This window comes from Thalassophryne amazonica, chromosome 2 (genome assembly GCF_902500255.1).
Source record: "Thalassophryne amazonica chromosome 2, fThaAma1.1, whole genome shotgun sequence".
NCBI classification, from domain to species: domain Eukaryota; kingdom Metazoa; phylum Chordata; class Actinopteri; order Batrachoidiformes; family Batrachoididae; genus Thalassophryne; species Thalassophryne amazonica.
The window spans coordinates 30318640-30341936 of record NC_047104.1 but is presented as its reverse complement, the minus strand read 5'-3'; positions in this window follow the sequence as shown (position 1 = coordinate 30341936).

Genomic DNA, 23297 nt, shown 5'->3' with positions numbered 1-23297 from the left:
CCCCACTGTTAGTTATAATCTCGGGGGCTTAGTGCAGCAGATACCTGAAAAAATGCTTCAAATGGTGATGCAAGCACCAAATTTGGCATACGTACTCCTTTGACATTACTCTTTTAAAAATGCCGAGTGGCCACATGAACTTTCAATAGGCGGCCAAGTAGGGGTCAATTAGTTGAGTGAATATGGTTTTAATGTTGGGAAGGTGTAGTGACACTGACCCACAACAGGGGGCGGTAATGAACGGACAATGGATAAGCCAAAAAGTAACAATTTAATATTGTGAATCGCACAACGAAATACAGACAATGACAGAGAATGTGGATTGTCAATCATACACAAGGTGACGTGTGGGCAGGCTCGAAGATAGAAGACGTCTGGCAAGAGAAGAGCCGGATCCCACACAGCTTCCACCGCCAACGGATCTGAAGAACACCGGAGCCGCCAAGCCCTGTGCCCCAGGTGGCCACTGTCTTCAGCAGTCAGACCCGGTACTGCTGGCAGAAACAGAAACAGTTAATGGTGGGTGTGTGAATACACACCCAGCAATCTTTCAGTGCTTAATTCCTCCAGGAGGGAAAACCTCCACCTCCAGTAACACACTCGTACAGCTCCTGGAAAACCACTTATCTGGTTGGGGTGTGAGGCGAAACCGTCGCAGTCCACACCAAATGCCAATGCAGCAGATAAGGACACGTTGCAGGAAAACGGCTGTAAATGAGATCAGACTTTTGTTTGTTAAGGATGCAGCAGAGAAGTTACCTGAGTGGTAGCTGATTTCTCGGCGGGGAGGTGGAGTTGCAGTCCGGCTTTTATGGAGGATGTGGTTGATGAGTGACAGCTGGTGTTGATGAGTGACAGCTGTCACTCCCAGTTGTTCCAACGCCCTCTCGTGCTTGAAGCCCGCACTCCAAGCAGGGCGCCATCTGGTGGTGGTGGGCCAGCAGTACCTCCTCTTCAGCAGCCCACACAACATTTAAAAAGGAATAGTTTGCATCATGTATCATGCTCAGTTATGTTACAGCATATGTCACATGTCACAGAATCCAATGGATGCCGACATCGTTTAACCTTTACTTTGCAAACCAAGCACTCAACAGTCAAAACTATTCCATTTATCAATCCTATTAGCTCAACCAGTAATTTGCACCACCTTTTACAAGAATTGGAGCAACTTTAACTTTTGACCCCTGTGCAAACTGAAATTGACCTTTCTCAGTGTTTTTGCTGTTTTTACCCCATAACTCCATAACATTCATTCACAGATAGTCCAAACTATACCTTTTTGGAATCTTTATGATCAGACAAATAATATGGAATACCTTTCAATATGATTGGAGCATCTTTTAATTTTGACCCCTGTGTAATTCTTCAATTGACCCCTACTTGAAAGTGCCGCCTATTGAAAGTTCATGTGGCCACTCGGTAAGAGTAATGTCTAAGGAGTTGTTGTTCATTCAGCTGCTCACGGTTTTTTGTTTGGGGTCACCACAGCGGATACAGCCAGATCCGCATTGGTAAATGGCACAAGTTTCATGCCGGATGCAACTCCAGTTTTACCTAGAGAAACACACACAGCTGCTGGTGTTCCAAAGAGGTCTCCCATCCAAGTACTAACGAGATCCCACTCTGCTTAGCTTCTGAGATCTGATGGGATCAAGCTGACACAGAGGGTACTTGCATCAAAATTTGAAGGATCCCTCGTAAATATTCACTTATCTGCTGCACTAGCTGGCTCAGTCATTGGTATACTTATATAAAGCAATGCTCATACTGTTGCCTTCCTACATTTCTACTTTAATTGTAAATAGAAATGCTGGTCCTCTTTCCACTCACAAGATTACTTGTTGCTTTCTGTTCCAGGACAGACGAGGGCTTTTGTCCACTTCGCAGCTTTCGCCTGGAATAAGTTGCAAGAGGAGTGGAAATTAAAAGTATTAATTTCACTGAGCGCATTTAAATCCAAATTGAGAGCACTTGAAGCCAACTCCACAATATGCACTTGTTTTTATAATAATATGCTTGTAATTTAAACTTTTACCATCTTTTTGTCTTTTGTTTGTGTAAATCTGTAACTGTGCTTTGTATTTGCTGCTGTTTAACTTGATCAGGACTCCATTGGAAAAGATGTTTTTAATCTTAATGGTTTTCCTGGTTAAATAAAATAAAAATAAACATATGCCACTCATGGGATTTGAACCTGCAACTTACAAAAGTTCAGAATGGCAGACAGGAGTCTTACCACTGCACTACAATCACAGTTGAAAAACAGAAGCATAAAATGCCTACAATCAATAAGGAGGAAAACATATTTGATAAAAAAAATACACTGAAATGATGTATAGATGAGGACGTTAATTTATGAGATATTTTCCTGCCTAACCTTCAAAATATTAGCCGATGTTAAATGACACAACAGGTAAGAGAGATCTGTGCTTGACTGATTTGGTCTGCTTGTCTTGATCAGCAATTGGGCACAAACACTTCAAGTTCAGTGGCTGAGAGAAAAGGAGGCTGGAGGTAATTATCATACTGCACAAACGCCGTTTTTTTAAAAAGCGTTGTGATGCGCACAGATGCATGTATTTTTTACACGCGCTGTGTTCACCTGAACAGTGTTTTAACCCGGTGCTTTTTAAGGGCTCCATTACGGTGTGAAAAACGGTGAAAAACAGCATTTTTCACGGCATATTTTTGGTGATATGTGACTGAAAGTGGAGTATTTGTGGCACTGTTGGCTTGCCATATACATGACACGGTGTCTGTCCTGCGGTGCGCTGTCCACAAGACACACGTGTCAAGCCAGACACGTGCGCGGTGCCGGCTAACACGCCGGGTTCAGCAGATGTGGACATGATAAGAGCACCCTGCTTCTCATTCATGTCATTTCATGACTGTACATCTGTGACCATGGGTCATCTACAGAGGAACAGATGATTTATACTTGTATGGTCTGCTTGATAAGAGGGATTCAATAAAATGTGGTGTTTTTTGTGGTGTGTTTTTTTTTTTTTAAATACGTCTATCTCCTTGTTGATTTCAGGCATTCTTCCACACCTTTTACAAGCCAGTGATGGTAGTGCAGTGGTAAAGTTTCTGGCTCGCATTCAGAGCTTTTGTAAATTACAGGTTCGAATCCTGTGGGTGGCATGTACTTTTTTTCACAGCAGCTGCACGATATGGTTACACATGCTTCAGCTGCTTGGATTGTGTTCCCGCAACAACGCTGTGCAGGCTCATGCATGACACCGTCACAGCAGGATTGTTGACGCCTTCCTGTTGGCTCGATGTTTTTGTGGTTCGCTCATACAAGCTGTTCTGCTGGGATTCACCCTGATTTGTACTTATTCGTACTATGTGTGAAGAGGCCCTAAATGGCAGAATCACTATTGCTAATTTCATTCTGAAAGGTAATTTCCCAGTCCTTAGTGACAAGTTACAAATATACATGAAAGGTTAAACAATACAATCAATAATATTTTTAATCAAAAACATATCAAAATTATCACTATCAATTGATTTTTTCCCCCTTGAGTTTGTGAACAATGTCAATTATTTTGTATTCATCAGTTTCATTAATGAACATTGAATCCTGAATTTTATTAAATGTTTTTCTGTAATCCAAAGAGCACATTTTACAAAAGACAATTGAATTTGCAAATTTTTTACCCACATTAACAAAGTAATAATTAAAGTGATTGCTTTTGCTTTATTTTCCTTAACAACTGTATCAGTATTTGTGCAAAAAAGGCATGATATTCTTTAACAAAGAATTTTTTCATATTCAATCATTTCATTTCAACTCTTTTTCACATAAAAACAATTCATATGATCATATACAACATTTTCATTCATTATTATTCATTTCATATCTTATTACATCTTAATGTTCTGAACAGTTGTTTTTATCATCAGCTCTTCTGGCCTCGCTTGCGACATCATCAACTTCCTTTTTTGTCTCTGCCTCTGCACAAAAACAACTTCTTTCAGTTCCTCTTTTCTCTGTAGCTGCACCCTTTATGAAAAACAACACTTTCCTCTTTCTTGTGACTGCATGAAAAACAACTCATATAATCATTCATTTTACTTATTTGTAACATACATTTTCTAATCAACTCTTACTGTTATTACATTAATAGTTCATTTGATCATACTTTGTCATTTTAAAATCATCTTAGACATATTCCATCATCTTCACCACTGAGTTCATCCCGTGGGCCTCTCCATCTGCAATGGAAAAGTCCGGTATGACCTCACTCACTCCAGGAAAGTACCAAACACTGTTCAGTTTATTCCAACAACATGTGTATTAATCCAATGGCACGTATTATATTCCAAGATGAAAACAAGCTGAAAGCAAGCTTAAAGTCATCTTTCTTGACACCCCCTCCATGACTTGAAGCTCTGCCGATCTCTTTATACTTCCATAAAAACATCCCCGTCGTCGTCGATAGGGTGAAGGGTAAGCACTTCTTTCTCATCCACCATCGGTGACAGAACAGGAGGCGCTGGAGTTGAACGACACTCGTCCAGCACCACGTACTCCTCCTCGCCCATCTGTAGATTGCTGTCGCCGTCAGAAGGCTGCTCCTCCAGTTGCGATGCTTGCGATGGTAATTCCGATGGAGTTGGTGTCGCCTCATATTCCTGAGATGATAATCCGTCAGGGAACGATGATGCACATGGTGAAGCGGGGGTCACAGGTGTATAACACGGTGTAACTGGTGTAGATGGTCGTGGTGGTGATGTATCCTTCGGTTGAGGTGAAGCTTCAGCGTGAATATCCTCAGGCTCAGGCTGTTGAAGGTGTTCCTCCAGGAACACCTGCGTGAGGGCCTCCAAACACCAGTTTATATCCTCGGTCTGCACTCCAACCTCCACAGTGTGCTGTGGAGATGAACGTGGAACTGGTGGTAGTGAAGGACCAATGGCCACAATCCGGCCATCGGCAAGATGAGATGTGGAAAATCTTATTCCCGTAGGGTACATCCACATTTTGGAAAACACGGGGCAATACGTATATCCTTCTGAAGACACTATAGTGTCAGCTCGTATTTGATCAACCACAAGGGAATGCCAAATCACGGTTGCCTCAGCCTCAATTTTCAGATATGTTGCTGTTGGTACCTGGGGCACAAAAGATGTATCCTTCCGTCCCATTATTCCTCACGCCACTTGGACAGCGAAGCTGTTGCTGTAACACGTCGGGCACCACAGAGTTGGTGTTACCTCCCAGAGGTAGATCGCTTGTTCCAGGGTGGCTTGACAATTAATACATCTTATATCCCCCTACAGTGTAAGAGGAAACATTAGTCTTATAATCATTATATTGCAAGCAAGCAAAAGAGTTCGTCGGGATTATTCAGATGCACACCAAAGCTGCCTCATAATCACCGTAGGAGAGTGGGACGGTGATGACGTTACCATTCCCGCAGTAGCTGAAGAAGCTGTACACGGGAAGCAAGCATCATAGGTCGTAAACCATAGCAGCAGGAGTAGTTGACTAACCATGGACAGCCAATATAAGGATGATAATATTCACCATCCTAAGGCCCAGATTATGATCAGTCCAAGTTTGTAGAGCCAAGGTTTCTTGCGTTGTACGGCTCCAGTTAACGTAGCTATGTACGCCAATAGGGTCAGGGCCATCACAGCTTCGCACACAATGTCAGCTATTACTGCTGGGGCGTAAAAGATTGCTGTCATATCTATCACCATCCAAATTGTAATCGATGTGTACTGCCATATTCCCCAACAGTCAAACTGGAGATTAAAGCGACCGAGGACGTGAGTGATGAATAAAGACAACCATAAGTCACTCTGACCGTAGTGCAGATTGAGGATCGCCAATCTGACACATCCATGTAGTAGCGTTACTATTCGCAGTGGTTGTCGTAAGTCCCAACGGCCGACACAGCAGTATAGCAGCCATATTAACAGTAGTGCAATAAACTCCACTCTACTCACTTTGAAGATGGTGTCAGTTATGCCGCCAGTATTGTTGGACATTGTGCTTCTCTTATTTTCTTTACTTATCTCCTTAAGTTGGTGTGTTGTTATGTAGATGCTTCTTCCTCCTTTGCCCCCCCAAGGCAGAATGAACAGGGCGTGTCTCGGCGTCGAGCTTTATAGGTTCCATAACTCCTCCCCTAAGGGAGGAGGGGCTCCGTTTCACTGCGTTGTGTGCTCCTCCCACACAAGCGCAGGGCGGCTGCGAAACTTCCTTTTAGCAAAACATATCCAATTACTGCAGCAATAATTAATCCTATTATGGTTAACAGATAGGGCCAAAGATATCCAAACAAATGTCCAATCCAACCAGTCACTACTTCGAGACCTTCTTTAATGACTTCTCCGGTCTCTGCAGCGAAAGTGGTGATGGCTTCTCCAGCGACTATTTGCGTTCTTTCCCACCAAGAACATTCATGCCGACTTCTTCCTTCTCCACAGCTAATCCAATGTTCTGCAGGCGATTCACATGTACCATTATTGTAAATCCGATCGGGCCCCAACCATTCATAACCAACAATTTCTTGCCCTTCGCACAGACTTTTCTTGAAAGCGTATCCCTCTTCAAGCATTATCACAGGATCTCCAACAAATGGCACTATGTGACCTAGGATCTGCCTCCTTTTCGACATTCCATGTCCCAGGACAGCCTTGGCACAGCCAACGTTGGGTGGAAAAGCTCTTATCCATTCGCCTGCACGGTTCTTCTCCCAAACTGTTTGATGGCCATATGTGTCGTACTCGCCGTCATAGTAAGCATCACAATATCCCTCCCAGCCAGGAACATTTCTACATTTTTGATGGGCAAGGCTTATTGTGCATGTAGTATTAAGCTTATTACAAATCATTTTCCATGGCCGTGGCGTAACATAAGGATCTGGTCTCCAGAGTAAACCAGACCAAGTATCTCTATCTCTGGAGTAGACCGTGGCAATGTATTGATATCTAACCCAATAATTATCACTCTGATCTAAACAGGGGAATACCCAATCTTCAATTTCAAATCTCTCCATTCCCCACCAGGTAACGTCCTCACTACGCTTAAGTCCTTCCTTCCATGCTTGAAGGGTCCCCTTAATAGTTGGAATCTGTAACAACTTTATACAGTTGTATACCCATCTTAGCCAATTCTCTGCCTTAATTTGGTCTATGGGACATCGGGGGGATTTACCAGAACTTGCAGCCAAACTCCTATGGTATTCTGTCTCATCTAAGCTTACATAAATTTTATGCGCCACGCATTGATCAATTTTGTCAAAATCATCCTGGGGTACTGACCTTAGCTCATCAGGTTTTGGTAATTTTTGCACATAGAAATTTGCTTTATATGGACCTTTCAAACTATGCCCAGTCCCTTTGGAAAATTCCCCTCAAAGTGTCTCAGCGAAACGCTCCAGACCCACGGAAAGGTGTCATTAAGCCAATCATCATGTTTTGCTTCTTGTACTTGTCTCCAAACAATCCTGTCTATCAATTCAGTAACTGGTGTAAGCACCATGTAATTTTGAGATTTACATCCAATAGGTCGATTCCAAAAACATCTATCTAATTTTGCTACTTTTTCTTTTACACAATAATCATTAAGCTCCTTCCATCTCTTTCTAACTTCATTATCATTAATTTTAACTTTTGGTTCTAATACTCGCTGTGTATCTTGTGTTGGCGATGCAGGGAGTAGGTTAGTTCCTCTCTGTGTTGGGGATATCTTTGTGGATCCCACCAATCCTTCTGGTGAGATGACGGTTGGTATTCCTGTCCCCATGTCCGTAACGTTGTTCAATGGAGGGATTATTGTAGATGTAGTATCCATTTTCGGCACTCTGCTGCGGGTGTTGTCACAGGTGAGGTTGTAATTTCCCCAATGTTTCCAGGTAGGCATTATCATTCTGCAAACATCATGTCTTGGTAATGCTGGAAAAACAGCTTCTTTCTCCCAATATCCTGCTCGATAGCCCAGTAGTACTCTGCATCCCCATGAGCAATACCAGGCTGGCTCGCCAGGTTCAGGTCTTATCCAAGTGCAGCCTACCTCTCTTCGTTCTTTTTGTTTTAACCATAAAATGGTTGCCACGATAATCTCTTTCTCCCTCACTTGTAGGTTTTGAAGGATTTCTGCTCCGGTGGTCAGGTTGTGATTGGTAGTGACGGTTGGAAATTCTCCACTGTTGTTCAAGTATTGCAGCCACTTGTTCTTCTGCATATGCTGAGTTAGGTTCTTTATCTTTGCCCATTTTTCTGTAGAATTCTGGTCCCATATCATGTAGGTGTTTCTTGATTCAACTCCCCAACATGTCTGTTGAAAAGTTTTAGTTGTTGCGTACTGGACCCTGATATGGGTTAAGGTCCAGGGCGTACTACCATAATGGTATAGGATAGCCAGAAGTACAGCAATGCCGACTAATAATGCTGTAAGTCTGGCCATCCAACTCCAACATTGGAGGCACTTTTTCTTCCACGGCTGCTTTTGTTGCTGCTGTTGCTGCTGCCTTATTCCAACATTTTCGTAGTAGAATTCACTTGGTACTGGTGGCAGCGGCTCCTGCCCTCGAGGTTGTTGCAGTAGCGGCATTTCTATGCCAGATTCTCTTTCTCTTGGTCTGTCGTTGATCCTTCGAGGTTGCGTGGTGATCACGTTGTCTTCCTGTGGTTCTCCCATCTCGGAGATAGATGATCTTTGGTGCTGTTGTTTGTCTCGTGCTCTCACCAGGGACACTTGATGCTCGTTGCTGAAGAAGAGTGTTTAACAAGGGAGATGGCCACGGGAGTCTAATATCCAGTCCTCGCCACGCCCATTGCCAAGTGACAACTGTCACTTCCTTCATTTCAGGCGGTGGTCCCTGAGGTGTGAAGAAACACTGTGAAGATGCAGGATTCAATTCTCTACGTAGGTGCAAGATGTCCTCATAGGCATTCCAATATGCCGCTCCATTGTAGAGATACTGTGCTATCACAGAGTACAGAGGAGTTGATCTTCGAAATAATCCTCTTCCCGACTTTATGCCAAGTCGCATCACTATAGCCTTTGGGGGTTGCCAAAGCCCCACTAGTACTCTGGTTCGCCATCCACTTCTAATAGGCGGAACACTTCCACCTTTTTCGATGTCAACGTACTGTACTGTCGTACATATTGGCAAAGTTTGGTTCTCAATCAAGTAAAAAGCTGATTGTGCTTCTTTTTTCTGAAGTCTTTTAAACATGTAGGGACTACTGGTCCAAATCTGGAAAGAGCCAAGCCAAATATCCACATACATTCCTTGTAATGGATCAACATAATTAGGTCCCCATCTTATTTTAAATCTGTAGCCCCTTTTCTGTATATACACCACGTTCAAGATGCAGGGGTATATGTTTGGACACCGGGGAATTGGGTAAAACTTCTATCCGACCCCGGGGCAATTCCAGTGTTGTCCAACTTTTTCCACGATAGGTTCTAGAGGAGTATATATTCCAGGCGCTTTAAGATCAGCAGTTATGCTATATGAGTCATTATCTACAAAGTATCCTCCTGCTCCCAGCAGCCATCCTTTTTCTTTGTAATCCTTTTGCGGCCAGTTTAAACATATTTTCTTGTAGGGTAATTCCAAATATGGTGTAAGTCCTTTCGGCCCGGAGCGCAGACTATTTACATTATTTTCATCAAATTTGAAGGTCCGCAGCATGATTCAGAGTGAGTCGTTACTCTGCCATCGGTCTCCTTCTCTTCTTGCCAAGATACACCACCATAGGGAACAGTTGTTGTCTCTTAATGAGATGAGTGTAGATGGGAGATGGGTGGTTAAGTTCTGAATCCATTCCTCTCCACGCCCATTTCCACATCGTAACAATCACTCTATCAGGTTTAGGGAGGGGTCCCTCAGGGACTCTCTGTGTTCGATTTGGGGGTACATAGCTCCATAAATCTTGCCAATGCTGCCAAAATCCGTATCCAGAATACCTGGATTGTGATAGGGCCACATAAAGGGGAACTATAGGCCTGTCTTCTTGATCCGTAGGCTCAATTTGAAGCTGAATCTTCATTGCCTGAGTACAGTTCCAGACCCCTCTTTTGTAGAGGAAGATGAAGTGTTGGTTTTCAAAAACTGGTGGTACGGTTGGGGGCAGGAGGCCCTCACAGTCCAGAGGTTTTTCAACGATTCTCAAATTTAATGTCTGGTTATCTAATACGGGATATCTGGGGTCTTAGGCCGTTGATTTGTAGGTAAACCACATTTAATATGCATGGGTATGTATCTGGACAACTTGGAATCGAGTGGGACATTTTTCGGCATCCGTATATATACCAATACCACAGACTGGCATCGTTCAGCACTCCGTCAGAAAGTATTCTTTGTCCTGTTGTCTCTGTTAATTCTGCATCTCTTTTATATTCATAACTTGAGACAAAATATCCTTTAGATGCTAGTTTCCAGTTTTCTTCTTCAAAGTCTTTTTCTGGCCAATTTAAGTATAGTTTCTCAGCACCGAGGACATGTTGTATGTAGGGTCCAAATCTTCCTCGATTATTAATAACGGGTACTCTATTTACACTTGGTCTTTGTGACATTTTGCAAACAGCCGCTTCTTCTTACTTCTTCCTTGTCCCGCGGAAGATGGAGGGAAACATCCAGCGATTCCGAGACTTTCTTGATTTTTCCTCACCTTGAGTCGTTTGGTCTGACTGCTGCGGTTCCTCCAGGAGTTCAACGTGTGCTCCGACAGAATAAACCCCCACATAGGGAACCAGCACCATCAGCACTGTGAGCTGCACCTTAACTGTTTGTTCCGGCCTACTAGGAGTGTCCGCTCTGCTAGCCACTCCCCCTCTAGATTGTATCCTCCTCTTCCTCACCCATTCCTCGGGTGTCACGTGGTACACGGCTGATTTCTTCTTCGGTTTTGCTGCTTAATTTCCCCAGGCGTCTAATCCAGTGGTAAAATAAAACATAAGGGTTTCTCTCCCCCCTTTTTCTTGTGGCACCTCTTCTGCATCTTCCAGTAGAATTTCTGGGTTTTTTAGAACTTCCTCTATCAATTTTGCCCAAGTTGTCAATTCCCAAGGGCCGATCCATCCTTCTTCTTGGGCTTTTTGCTGTTGATCATCTGTCAGTCCTTCCATCATGTCTGTATATCCGGGTCGCTCCGGATCTCTGTATACTCTGAACACAAGTGGAATTTGTACTGCATCTATTGGAGGGTCATAAGCTTGTCCGTACTCTGGACCCTGGGACCAATTTTGCTGTATAGCTTCATGCAACAAAGACGGCTTTCGTTCACTACCTCCTGCAGCTTGGTCACTTCCTCCTGCTCCAGTTGTGTCCAACATCCGATAGACACTTGGGGCCGTTGGACTCACGTCACCGCCGCCTTGATTCCCCTCAGCTTGATCAGGCGCAGTTGTTGCTGCAGGATTAGCCCAGCAGGTTTCATCGGTGTGACAGGTCCTCAGAGTCTAAAAACCTTCTCACTTGCCATCCTTCTGCTTTTACCACATGCAGTAGTCTTCCCATATGAGTTCTTGCTTTACACATCAGGCAATACTCGATCTCACGTCCATTCCAATAGCATGAACACACCTGCATATCCACATTGTCTCCACGTAAGTCCCACTGGGTGTAAAAGACCATTCTTGGCAAGTGGGTTAGTCGGCATATCCCACATACCAGTGCATCCAAAACCTTCACCGGCTTGTGAAGTAATTGCTTGAATTCATATTTTGCCCCATTTGGAATTGGGGGTTTTCTAAGTCCAGGTCCCGACCATTGGACCGTCAGCTGTACGTCTCCACGACAAATCACACAGTGATTCTCAACTTTTTTCCACTGTAATAACTCCTTTTCATTAGATAAAAATCCTTTCTTTGCATGAGATAGTATCCTCAGGGCTCTGCCTGCCCAGAGGCCTTCTCTTGTTCTTCTTAAGGCAACCACCCCATTGACAGTGGCCATTCTGACGAAGGGTGGAAGTTCTTGGGTGTTTGTGGCCATATTTAGCTCCTGGTTTCGTCTAGTTAGGAGTTGGCTTCAGCTGCTCCACTCCTTGGATTCCTTTCCTCTTCAACTCTACTGTGTTACTATCCAGTATCTTCACTACTGTATCTGTGGTCTCATACTTAGGTTTAACAGCAGTGTTGGTTGGGTGATCTCGTGCTCTCACCCACACCTTCTGTCCAACCTTGAATGGGATCTTTGGTTCTGGTTCTCTGTCCCTTTCAATCTGACTCCTCCCCACTTCCGGTGTCGAAAATGGCCGTTGGTTCAGTTCTTGCGAAGGGGTGGGCCTGCAGGCACGTTGGCGGTCATTCAGGGCCTGTCCAATTTCCAGGGCCTTAGTACTCCATTCCTTCGTGTTAGCATTTTTTCCGATCCAGTTTTTCACCAGTCCAATAGCCCTTTCTACAACTCCATTTGCTTGTGGAGTGTATGGGGGCGAGTAAATTCTCATTACTCCATTTTTCTGGCACCACTGGTCGACCTGAGCATTACGGAAATGTGTTCCATTGTCCGTTCTCAGCTCCTTAGGTATCCCCAGATTTGAACACACTTGATCCAACATGCTGATCACACTGCTGCCGTTGGCTTTTCTCACAGGCTTAACAATCACATAGCCTGACATACGTGGGCTGTCAAAGTAACGGTCCTTTTTATTTTTTTCAAAAACTATATGGATTTCATTCATATGTTTTTACGTCAGACATGCTTGAACCCTCGTGCGCATGCGTGAGTTTTTCCACGCCTGTCGGTGACGTCATTCGCCTGTGAGCACTCCTTGTGGGAGGAGTCGTCCAGCCCCTCGTCGGAATTCCTTTGTCTGAGAAGTTGCTGAGAGACTGGCGCGTTGTTTGATCAAAATTTTTTCTAAACCTGTGAGACACATCGAAGTGGACACGGTTCGAAAAATTAAGCTGGTTTTCAGTGAAAATTTTAACGGCTGATGAGAGATTTTGAGGTGATACTGTCGCTTTAAGGACTTCCCACGGTGCGAGACGTCGCGCTGCGCTCTCAGGCAGCGTCATCAGCCTGTTCAAGCTGAAAACCTCCACATTTCAGGCTCTATTGATCCAGGACGTCGTGAGAGAACAGAGAAGTTTCAGAAGAAGTCAGTTTCAGCATTTTATTCGGATATTCCACTGTTAAAGGAGATTTTTTTAATGAAAGACGTGCGGACGGGTCCGCGCGTTGGGACGCAGCCGACGCGGTGCGGCGGCACAGGACAAACACCTCCGTGTTGATAACCATTTGTAAAATCCAGGCGGCTTTTGATGGCTTTCAGTGGAGTGAGTATATGAGAATTTGTTTAACAGGCAGGACATGTTCCAACTTGTCCTTAAGGCTTTCAACAGAGGTGTTTTTCCTGTGGCGGAGCGTCGCGGCGGCTGCGTCCCGACGCGCGGACCCGTCCGCACGTCTTTCATTAAAAAAATCTCCTTTAACAGTGGAATATCCGGATAAAATGCTGAAACCGACTTCTTCTGAAACTTCTCTGTTCTCTCACGACGTCCTGGATTAATAGAGCCTGAAATGTGGAGGTTTTCAGCTTGAACAGGCTGACGACGGCGGCTGAGAGCGCTGCATGACGTCTCGCACCGTGGGAAGTCCTTAAAGCGACAGAATCACCTCAAAATCTCTCATCAGCCGTTAAAATTTTCACTGAAAACCAGCTTAATTTTTCGAACCGTGTCCACTTCGATGTGTCTCACAGGTTTAGAAAAAATTTTGATCAAACAAAGCGCCAGTCTCTCAGCAACTTCTCAGACAAAGGAATTCCGACGAGGGGCTGGACGACTCCTCCCACAAGGCGTGCTCACAGGCGAATGACGTCACCGACAGGCGTGGAAAAACTCACGCATGCGCACGAGAGTTCAAGCATGTCTGATGTAAAAACATATGAATGAAATCCATATAGTTTTTGAAAAAATAAAAAGGACCGTTACTTTATTGATAGCCCACGTAGAGTCCACAAGCACCAACAGATACTTTTCTCCTTTCTTACCGGTCACCCCCATGGGCACGGCAACATCCATGCATACTGATCCCCATGGAACAGTACTCTTTATGGTGAAACCATCCACTCTTTGTCCTCGTCGTCCTGCATTGTATCGACCACATACTTCACAGTCTTTGAGAACTCGGTAGACTTAGTTTCTCGGAATCCAAAGTTGCAGCTTCTCCAGCTCCTTCCATGTGGGAATGGTGCCTGCATGGCCAAGCGCTTCATGTACGGCCAGCACCACTTCTTTCACGGACTCTTTTGGAACTACCCTTCCCTTGGGTGTCTGTTCCCACTTCTCAATCCCGACAACGACGACTTTTCTCAGCTGCACATAGCGGTCCACTTCTTCGTTCCCGCTCCAATGTGCTCCTTCTTTTACATGGGCTTTCTGATGTACAACATCTAAGTCCATTGTTAGCCTCAACTCGGCTATTTTTCTCCACAAATCCATATGAGCTACAGGCTTCTCCTTAGCTCCCTTGAATCCATTTTCTTCCCAAATGGATAAGTCCTCTTTCAGGGCTTGTGCGCAGTAATGACTGTCTGTAACCACTTTAGCCTTTTTTACTTTCCTCTTGTTTAACTCCAAGAGTCCTTCTAGTATTGCTGTAACTTCTCCAGCTTGGGCACTCCCTGGTGTTTGACCTTTCCGACGATATTTCTCCTTATCTTGATACTTCAGAATATAGCCCCAATGAGCTACATTGTCTGTACCTTTCTTTGATCCATCCGTGTACATAGTCCAGTCGTATGGCTCCACAGGGAGTTGCGTCTCCTTCGGTAACGTTTTTGTCGCCGACTGGTTTGGCCCGATTTCCAGCTCAGGGTCTAGCAGGATGTCCTCCCACCTTCCCCATCTGGCATTTGTGGCTTTAGTGCTCTCAATTGTTCCTTTCCTTAGGAACCGGTGGACTTGACTTTGAGTGATAACTTTTATCCCCTGTCCTTGTGCAAGTTCTTTTAATGCACTCCAATATCTAGCCAGGACTGCCAGTTCTTTTTCTTCCGGTGGATATTTTCTCTCAATCGAAGACAGAGTATAGCTCCACAATGTTACCATACCCCCTCCTTCATTGCTCACTTTTACCACCGAATCTTCTTCTTCACAGCTTATTTCGGCTAGCAGACGAGTAGTCAAACTACGGGGCTCCAGCCTAACTGCGTCTTGAATGGCTTTCTTTAGCTTTTCCAAGCAATCCTGATCTGTAGCTGTCCAAATCCATTGCTTTTGCTCTTGTCCATCAGGTTTCTTCTTAAGACGAGCATAAAGGGGCTTCGCGTATTTCTGATAGTGTGGAACGTGATCTCTCACATAGTTACATAGTCCCAATATTTTCTGTAGGTCATTCTCAGATTGCGGTGGTTTAATCTGACTCAATTTCTCTCGGTATCCTTCTGAGAGTCCCAAGTCTGATGATACCTGGAATCCCAAATAGTTAACCTTGAATTGTCCAAACTGACATTTCTTCAGGTTGAGTTTTAACCCAGCTTCTGTGAGCTTCTGTATCACCTTTTGCAGCCGCATTAGGTGTTCATTTTCATCATCATCTGCGATAAACACATCATCGATATAGACTGTTACTCCCAGATCTTTCAATATTTCCATTACTGCTGCTTGGAACACATTTGGTGAATTTCTGTATCCCTGCGGGAGTCGTTGCCACACATAGCTTTTCCCTTTATGTGTGAATGCTGTTTTCCCTTGTGACTGTTTTGCTAATCGCAGGGAAAAGAATCCATTTGCCAGATCAATGCATGATTTGTATTTCTTAATTTGGAGAGTTTTCAGTGCTCCTTGGGGATTTATCAAACTCGCTCTATTGGCTATTGTTCGTCGATTGAGAGCCTTGAAGTTGATTACGGGTCTCCAGCCTCCTCCTGCCGACTCTGGCTTCTTAACTGCTTGGATGGGGCTATTAGTGATCGGATTTAATTCCACTCGAATGATCCCCAAAGCTTCCAATTCTTTCACTATTTTATCCATTTCTTCAACCGCCCCAGGGTTCAAGGGATATTGTCGCACTGGTGGATGAACTCCTCCTTCGATGACATGAATGTGTTTAGTCCCCAAATCTCCACAATCATTTTTAAATCGTGCCACATTAGCTTCGGAGATAATTTCCCTCAGTTTTTCTTTCCCTGCTTCAGAGAAATCACTTTCTTCAATTTTTTCCTCTGTGACAGCCGGTACATCCACCTCTTTGTACCAGCTTACTGGACTCTTTCCAGTTGGAATTATTCCCATTCGTACAACTCTTGCTTGTAATTTTTTCACTCGTCGTCTTATTAGAGTTCGAAATCTTTTGGGCCGATGCAATTCTTTCAAATCTCTGACTGATATCAAATTAAAGGGGCCTTTTAACCAAACTATCCCCTTCCATATTCCAAATGGTGTTCTCTCCGTTGCCCCATTTGCATACTGGATCAATAGGTATCCTATAGTAACGAGGTTTCTGCGGGTCATGGACACCTCTGCTCCCGTGTCTACCAGGTACGGTTCTCCATCCACATCAGCGTAGATATTGTCCCCTTCCCAGTAGGCATGGTCTAGCGTGACCCGCTCCTCCGAAGCCATTACTTCTGTTGCCCTCCAGCCGCCGCTGTAGCTTGGCGGACTTCCTGGAGGGCTTTCCTTTGCTCTGGAGTTAATTTGTCATACTCCTCCTTAGGGAGATAGCCACCACCACGAGGTGCAGGTGTAGGTCGCGATTGTGGTGGTGGAGGTGGTGGACCTCTCGGCCGAGAGCTCCATTGTCCGGCTGGAGGTCTTTGATTATTCCTCTGTGGTGTTTAATGTGACTGAGGAGGTGGTGGTTTAGACACTGAATTTCTTTTCTCCACTCCCCCCGGTTTTTGTCCTGATTTCGGGGTGCTCTCCTTCTTCCTCTTTTCTTCATAGAACTGCTGCTCCAAATCCCTGCTCTTTACCACCGCATCCATTTGTGGGACTGTAGTGCCGTCTATGGGCATTTTTACAAAAGTTATCTCCCCTCTTCTTCCTTTAGTGACCTCTCTCAGAGCCCTAACATAGCGTTGTGGCAAAATCGTCTGTTTCAGCCCATGCCAAACTTGAACCAATGTTTGACCTTTGTCTAATCCAGCTTTAGCTCGAGCAATATGGGAATCTTCATCGTTGGGATCTTCCAACACTAACCTGGCATAATGGTTTCGTGCTGGTTCACCCCGACTGATGGGTTGACTGGTAACTTGGGCTAGCCACATAGATTTACCCTCTTCACTGTTCAAAGCTCTGTCAATAAGGGGCCACACTTCTTTCAGATAATCCTTTAGGTCTTCATTTGGTTCTTTCTCTCTCACCAGCATCTTTAATTTCTTGAATTCACGGAATTCCCTGCCGTCTGCTTGAATTTCAGCTTGAATTGCTGGCAGTCTTTGCTCTCTGGATCCAGCAGGAAAGTTCTGATTTGAGAGGCTCGGTTGTAATCCTGACGATGGTGGAATTGTTTCTTCCTCATCATCCAGATTTTCTTCATTGAATTCTCTCAACACTTGCCGTGACCAGCGTAAAGCTGCTGTTTTTAGTTTTCTCAGCATTACATCATGGGCAACGCCTAAATAGGCGACTCTGAAGTTATTTGTTAACTCTTTACAGGCAGTCAATGTAGGATAGAAAGGCCACATTAGCATATTAGCCCACTCTCCAACAGTAGCTGTTACCTTGAGAGTTTTCTTTTCATCTTGTCGCTCTATCCACTCTTCTGGGATGTCATACCCACTTTGTCCAACTTCTGGAGCATAGGTTTGTCGCTTATCTCGGGTCTCCACTGGGTTGACTCTGACATCTCTTGCAATTCTCTCAGAGGCTACGCGCACATTATACACCCCAACTTCTTTCTTTCGTCCTCTGTAGCGTCCAGTTCGTAGTTCTGGGCGTGAGACTTCTCTTTCTCCTACCACAGATAGCGGTTCATCCTCTTCTGAGTCTTGTGGATTGATCTCCTCTTCAGACTCTCTTTCCTGGTCCTCATCCATATCAGATTCATGGGGAGGACATAGGTCTTGCGGTTGTGGGTCCCCGTTTTGTTCTAACTTTCGGGGTGTTCCAGTTGCTTCAGTATTTCCGACTGGTAAAGGAATGAATATAGGATCCTCTTCTCCATTATCTGGTGGAGGAGCCTGGAAAGGCTCTTTCATCCGTGATTGGGAGCCTGTCGGGTGTATGATAGTCTGGAGCCCACTTGCAACTTGTTTGAATGTTGGTCGTGGGGTTTTAATCCTTAATTGCTGCACTCCCACAGCATGTGCTGATCTTTTCTCACTTGTCGCCATGGGAATGGGCTGCATCACTAACGGGGGACTAGTTGACACCCCACTTGCTCCAACTGCACCCTTCTTTGGACCTGCTCTATTTGGCCCTAAATTCACCGCTTCGAGTGCCCTTCTCACTCGATCTTGCTCATGCTCATTGCTAGTGACCACCACAATCTCTCTCATTGATCCCCATACTCCTGGGGTACGCATGTGTAGGTTCACAGCTGCCATGGCAACCTTTTCTGCCTCTTCCCATGTCATATGTCCAGATCGTAATCCGTCCACACATATCACCACTCACCGATGCTGGCGTTCTTTGGCCATATCAATAGCTATTCCCAGAGTTTTCAACATTTTCTCCGTGTATTCGATTGAATTTTCTCTCCCTGGGTAGCTTTCAAAGGGCACATGTATGAGTGCATGATAATTCATTCGTGGTGCGCTTGTTATCACCATCGATTTTCCCTCCAGATTTCTCCCCTTTATGTTCTTAATCTCCTCTTGGTACTCTTTGCCTGCATTCTCCTTGAGGCTTGCTTGGAATTTTCGGTTGGCAATTTTCAATTTGGGATTTGTGAAGACAATAAGACTATCTCCATCTATATCCCAAGGACTGCCAAAATAATGATATGCCCGTCCTCCATCTTGGGTCACCATCTTTTTGGTTCCTTCGGGCATAGGGTTCAAGTCCTCCATGTAGTCAGATTCACCGTATACATGGTGGGTTTTTGCTTTAGATTTTCTAAAGATTTCCTGCGAGGGCCCTTCCTCTTTACTATGGTAACTCGGTCCGGGAACACATTCTTCAGATTTAAACTGTCCCAAGCTTCTGGGCCCACATTCCGGCGACCAACGGAATATCTGTCCAGATACTCCCTGAAGGCTTCTTCGTCTTTTCTCCTGTTCAATCAGGCGTTCTGTATGTTTTTTTAACTGTTGAGGTTGTTCCTCTCACACTTCCTAAGGGCAATTTTTGCCACTCTGGGTCGAAGCTTGTGAGGAGCTGGTCCGGGCTTTTATCTTCTTGACCATTTATTCCAGAATGAGGACCTCCCTGGGATGTTAATTCATCTTCACTTTCCTCTGGCTCGTTTTCCTCTTCACTTTGTTCGGGTTCAGTCTGGGAATCTATCTTGCTCTCATCTCCAGTGTTGAGGATCTGACTTCCATTCCCATCTTCTATTGTAGGATATTGTTCCTTAAGCATTCTTCCTACCCCTTTTAGTCGTTCTGCCATGGACTTAAATTCGGCATACACGGACGCTGATTTCGCCTTAACATCAACCAGGACCGTCTCTACTCCCAACAACCCAGCTGTCATTTTTACTACGGGGTCATAACTTTTCTCAGGACTTATTAAGGTGGTGATTTGTCCTCTTGTCCACCTTTCTTCGAGAAGTTTGCACCACCACTCAAGCCAATCTCTGGTCCCCGTCTTGTCTTTTGGGACTGGTGGGCTCTCCAAAACGGCCAGGATCTGCCCCTCTTTATGCTGACCTGGATAATATATCCCTAATTGGAGTACAGTTTCTACCATAGCTTCTTTGAATCTTAATTCATCAGGTTCTACACTTTGATCCCTGACATATTTCTGAACTGTTTCTGCCCAAAAATCATATCCTCGTCCATACAATACTACTCTGTGTGGTTGAATATTCACTTCTTTTCCCCCGTCTGGTTCGGATCCAGGGGTTGCTACAGGTCCTGACTCTTTTTCAGCCATATTTTTACTGCTTGTTTTTACACTAACCTTACTGTTTCGTAATGATTATCCTTTCTTTATTCTCTTGGTTGCTGAGATTGTCGATTCCACCACTGTCGTCTCCTTGACTTCAGCTATGGTCCTTGTCGTCTCGAGTCGTCTGCCTCTCAAAGCCTCTCTTGGCGCCTTGAGTCAGGGATGAGTGACAAACTACTTGGCTATTCAGCGCTAATTCTAGAGGTTAACTCCAAATCAGCTGCTCCTTTTCCCGCTTCTCCCCTCAGGAACCTCACGGGTTGATGATCCTACTCTCTCTTGTAGATCACCATTTTGCACGGTATACTCTCATACCTGCTCTTCTTTTTGACGATCCGATCCAGCAGGCTCCCTCGTCTGCTTCCCTTCCTCGTCGTTTCGTGACAATCCAGCAGGCTATCTCCGTCTGCTTCTCGTCCCAGTTTAGACGATCCAGTAGTGACACATCTACTTCTCGTCCCAGTTCAGACGATCCAGTAGTGACACATCTACTTCTCGTCCTTGATCTCAGCTCCCTGGGATGCTTACTCCTGTTGTCTTTATGTCGTCCTTCTGGTGGTCGCCTCCAAATTTTCACCTCTGAAAAACAGATGTGTTTCAAGCCGTTACTGGACCTATACAGGCCATCAGCCGACACTCTCCACAACACTGTCTCCCTTGGTGGTCTACTCAGGGGCTTTCCACCTTTCCAATGGCAAAAGACTCTCCTTTGGCCAGGATTCTTCCTCGGACCCGACTACACTTCGTCAGGTCCCTGTTCGGGCGCCACGTGTCAGATCCCGCTTTATATAAGACCAGCTCTCCGTCTCTGGGGTCCGACCTTCGTGTCTCCGCGGGTATTACCCGGCGGGGCTGCACAAAGGCTGTTTAAGCTGGTGGCGAGGAGATTCGTCTAGCCGCTCACTGCCTCCATCCGGACGTCCACCCCGCTGACGCTGATCTCGCACCCCGGTCGAATAGCCTCCTTCTGGAACCAGGATACGAGCCGGCCACGCCCGTTAACGGCAGCTCTCCTCTTATGGATCAGGGCTCTTGGAATGTTGCTAGATTTTAAATTTAGTGACTCGTACAGCGAGTCCCCAGGATGCGTTAATTTTGTTAAAAACCAGACTAACCTTTTAGAGCACTTTTTGATGTCATACACCCAAAAAAACTTTAACTTAAGAAGAATCAATAAATCCAATGTCCGAGCCTTAACACTTTAACTGCATGCTTGGAAATTTATTGCAGGTTTTGCAAGTGCTGACAACATAATCAAAATCGGTTATATGATGATAATTTCACAACAGTAATTCAAATATAATCAGAATAATGATTGACAGAGATTTTTTTTTTTTTTTTTTTTGATTCAATAATGCTCTCTGATCTTACTCTGACTGGACTGGATTGACTTCTCAACAAATTTTCTAGGAGTGAGGGAAGGAGGTTTTTTGATGTTAAAATCCCCAGTTCGATGAACTTGGTCTCCTCTTCATCAGCTTTTAGTTGTTAGCTGACCACGATCCTTGTGATGTTGTAATCCTTCAGGAAATAAATCCACATAAGAGTTTATATCCTTCAGGAAATAAATCCACATAAGAGTTTATTCCTTCTTCAATCAACCAAAAGTTGATCTAATCCATTCTGGAAAGATGTGATGCTCCATGAGAGAGAAAGCATTGAAACTTCCCCACTCAGACTTAAGGCCAGTGATTATTCTCCAATGCTCTGCTACTCCATGACTGGACGGCCTGAGTGGGAGTTGAAAACTCTCTCAAATAATCTCTTATGTCTCCAATCCTCTCGCTCCTCGATTCCAATTGCAGCTCACAAGATGGTCAAGTCTTGTGATCTCCTCGTAGCAGCGGAGAAGTGACAACAGCACCTCTCCCCGGAAGAATAACCCCGTTTCCTGTTGTTGTACAGTTTTTATACGAAAACTCGTTGTTGTTGAGTTGCTCTTGGTAACCATGGGGATGATGGTAATTCAAAACCTCCCCCCTTACCCCTTCTTTTACTGGCAGCCATCTGGAGAACTCATGTCCGGGCTGCCGGTAACCGATTGTCAGTAAATCTATTGTGCAAGTTTCCTGTTTTTCTGTTTAACACATCTTTTCCGAGAATTCATACTTTCTACATCATGTCACATCAATCACATTTAATCATATTCAATCATTTCATTTCAACTCTTTTTCACATAAAAACAATTCATATGATCATATACAACATTTTCATTCATTATTATTCATTTCATATCTTATTATATCTTAATGTTCTGAACAGTTGTTTTTATCATCAGCTCTTCTGGCCTCGCTTGCGACATCATCAACTTCCTTTTTTGTCTCTGCCTCTGCACAAAAACAACTTCTTTCAGTTCCTCTTCTCTCTGTAGCTGCACCCTTTATGAAAAACATCACTTTCCTCTTTCTTGTGACTGCATGAAAAACAACTCATATAATCATTAATTTTACTTATTTGTAACATACATTTTCTAATCAACTCTTACTGTTATTACATTAATAGTTCATTTGATCATACTTTGTCATTTTAAAATCATCTTAGACATATTCCATCGTCTTCACCACTGAGTTCATCCCGTGGGCCTCTCCATCTGCAATGGAAAAGTCCGGTATGACCTCACTCACTCCAGGAAAGTACCAAACACTGTTCAGTTTATTCCAACAACATGTGCATTAATCCAATGGCATGTATTATATTCCAAGATGAAAACAAGCTTAAAGCAAGCTTAAAGTCATCTTTCTTGACATGGGCTAAAGTTTGTCCAGCAGAACTATAAGAGGTGGACTCCCCAAACTAAGTGGAAATACTTGGTTAAAAAACAAACACATTTGAAGTCCTTCATGCAGACTTTGTTTTGCAATCAAATTTATAACAAAATTACACATAAAAGGTAGGTAACAGTAAATGTAAATATCAATGAATCAAAACTGAGGTAGTGGTGTATTTCACTGTTTTTACATTGCAATTTTATAAACATAAATTGAATGTATTCAGAGAGGAAGGCAAACTGGGTTGTACAGGACAGTCAGGTGCTTAACAGTTGAGAACACAAAGTAGCTGAAGAAAGGGATTAAATAAACAGAGATGGCCAACACATATACAGGGCTGGAAATTTGAATCTGCCTGGTCATACCCACAGCCGGCTATTTTGGGGGTAATTTTCAGTTCAACTTTTAAAAAAATGGTACCAGTTTGTTCCCCATGTCATGAGGATTCAGAATATATATAGTTTTTAGGGCTACATATTATAGTTTGGGAGTTTACCAGACAGACAGACGTAGCCCTTTATGTATATAGATTATGAAATCTATGT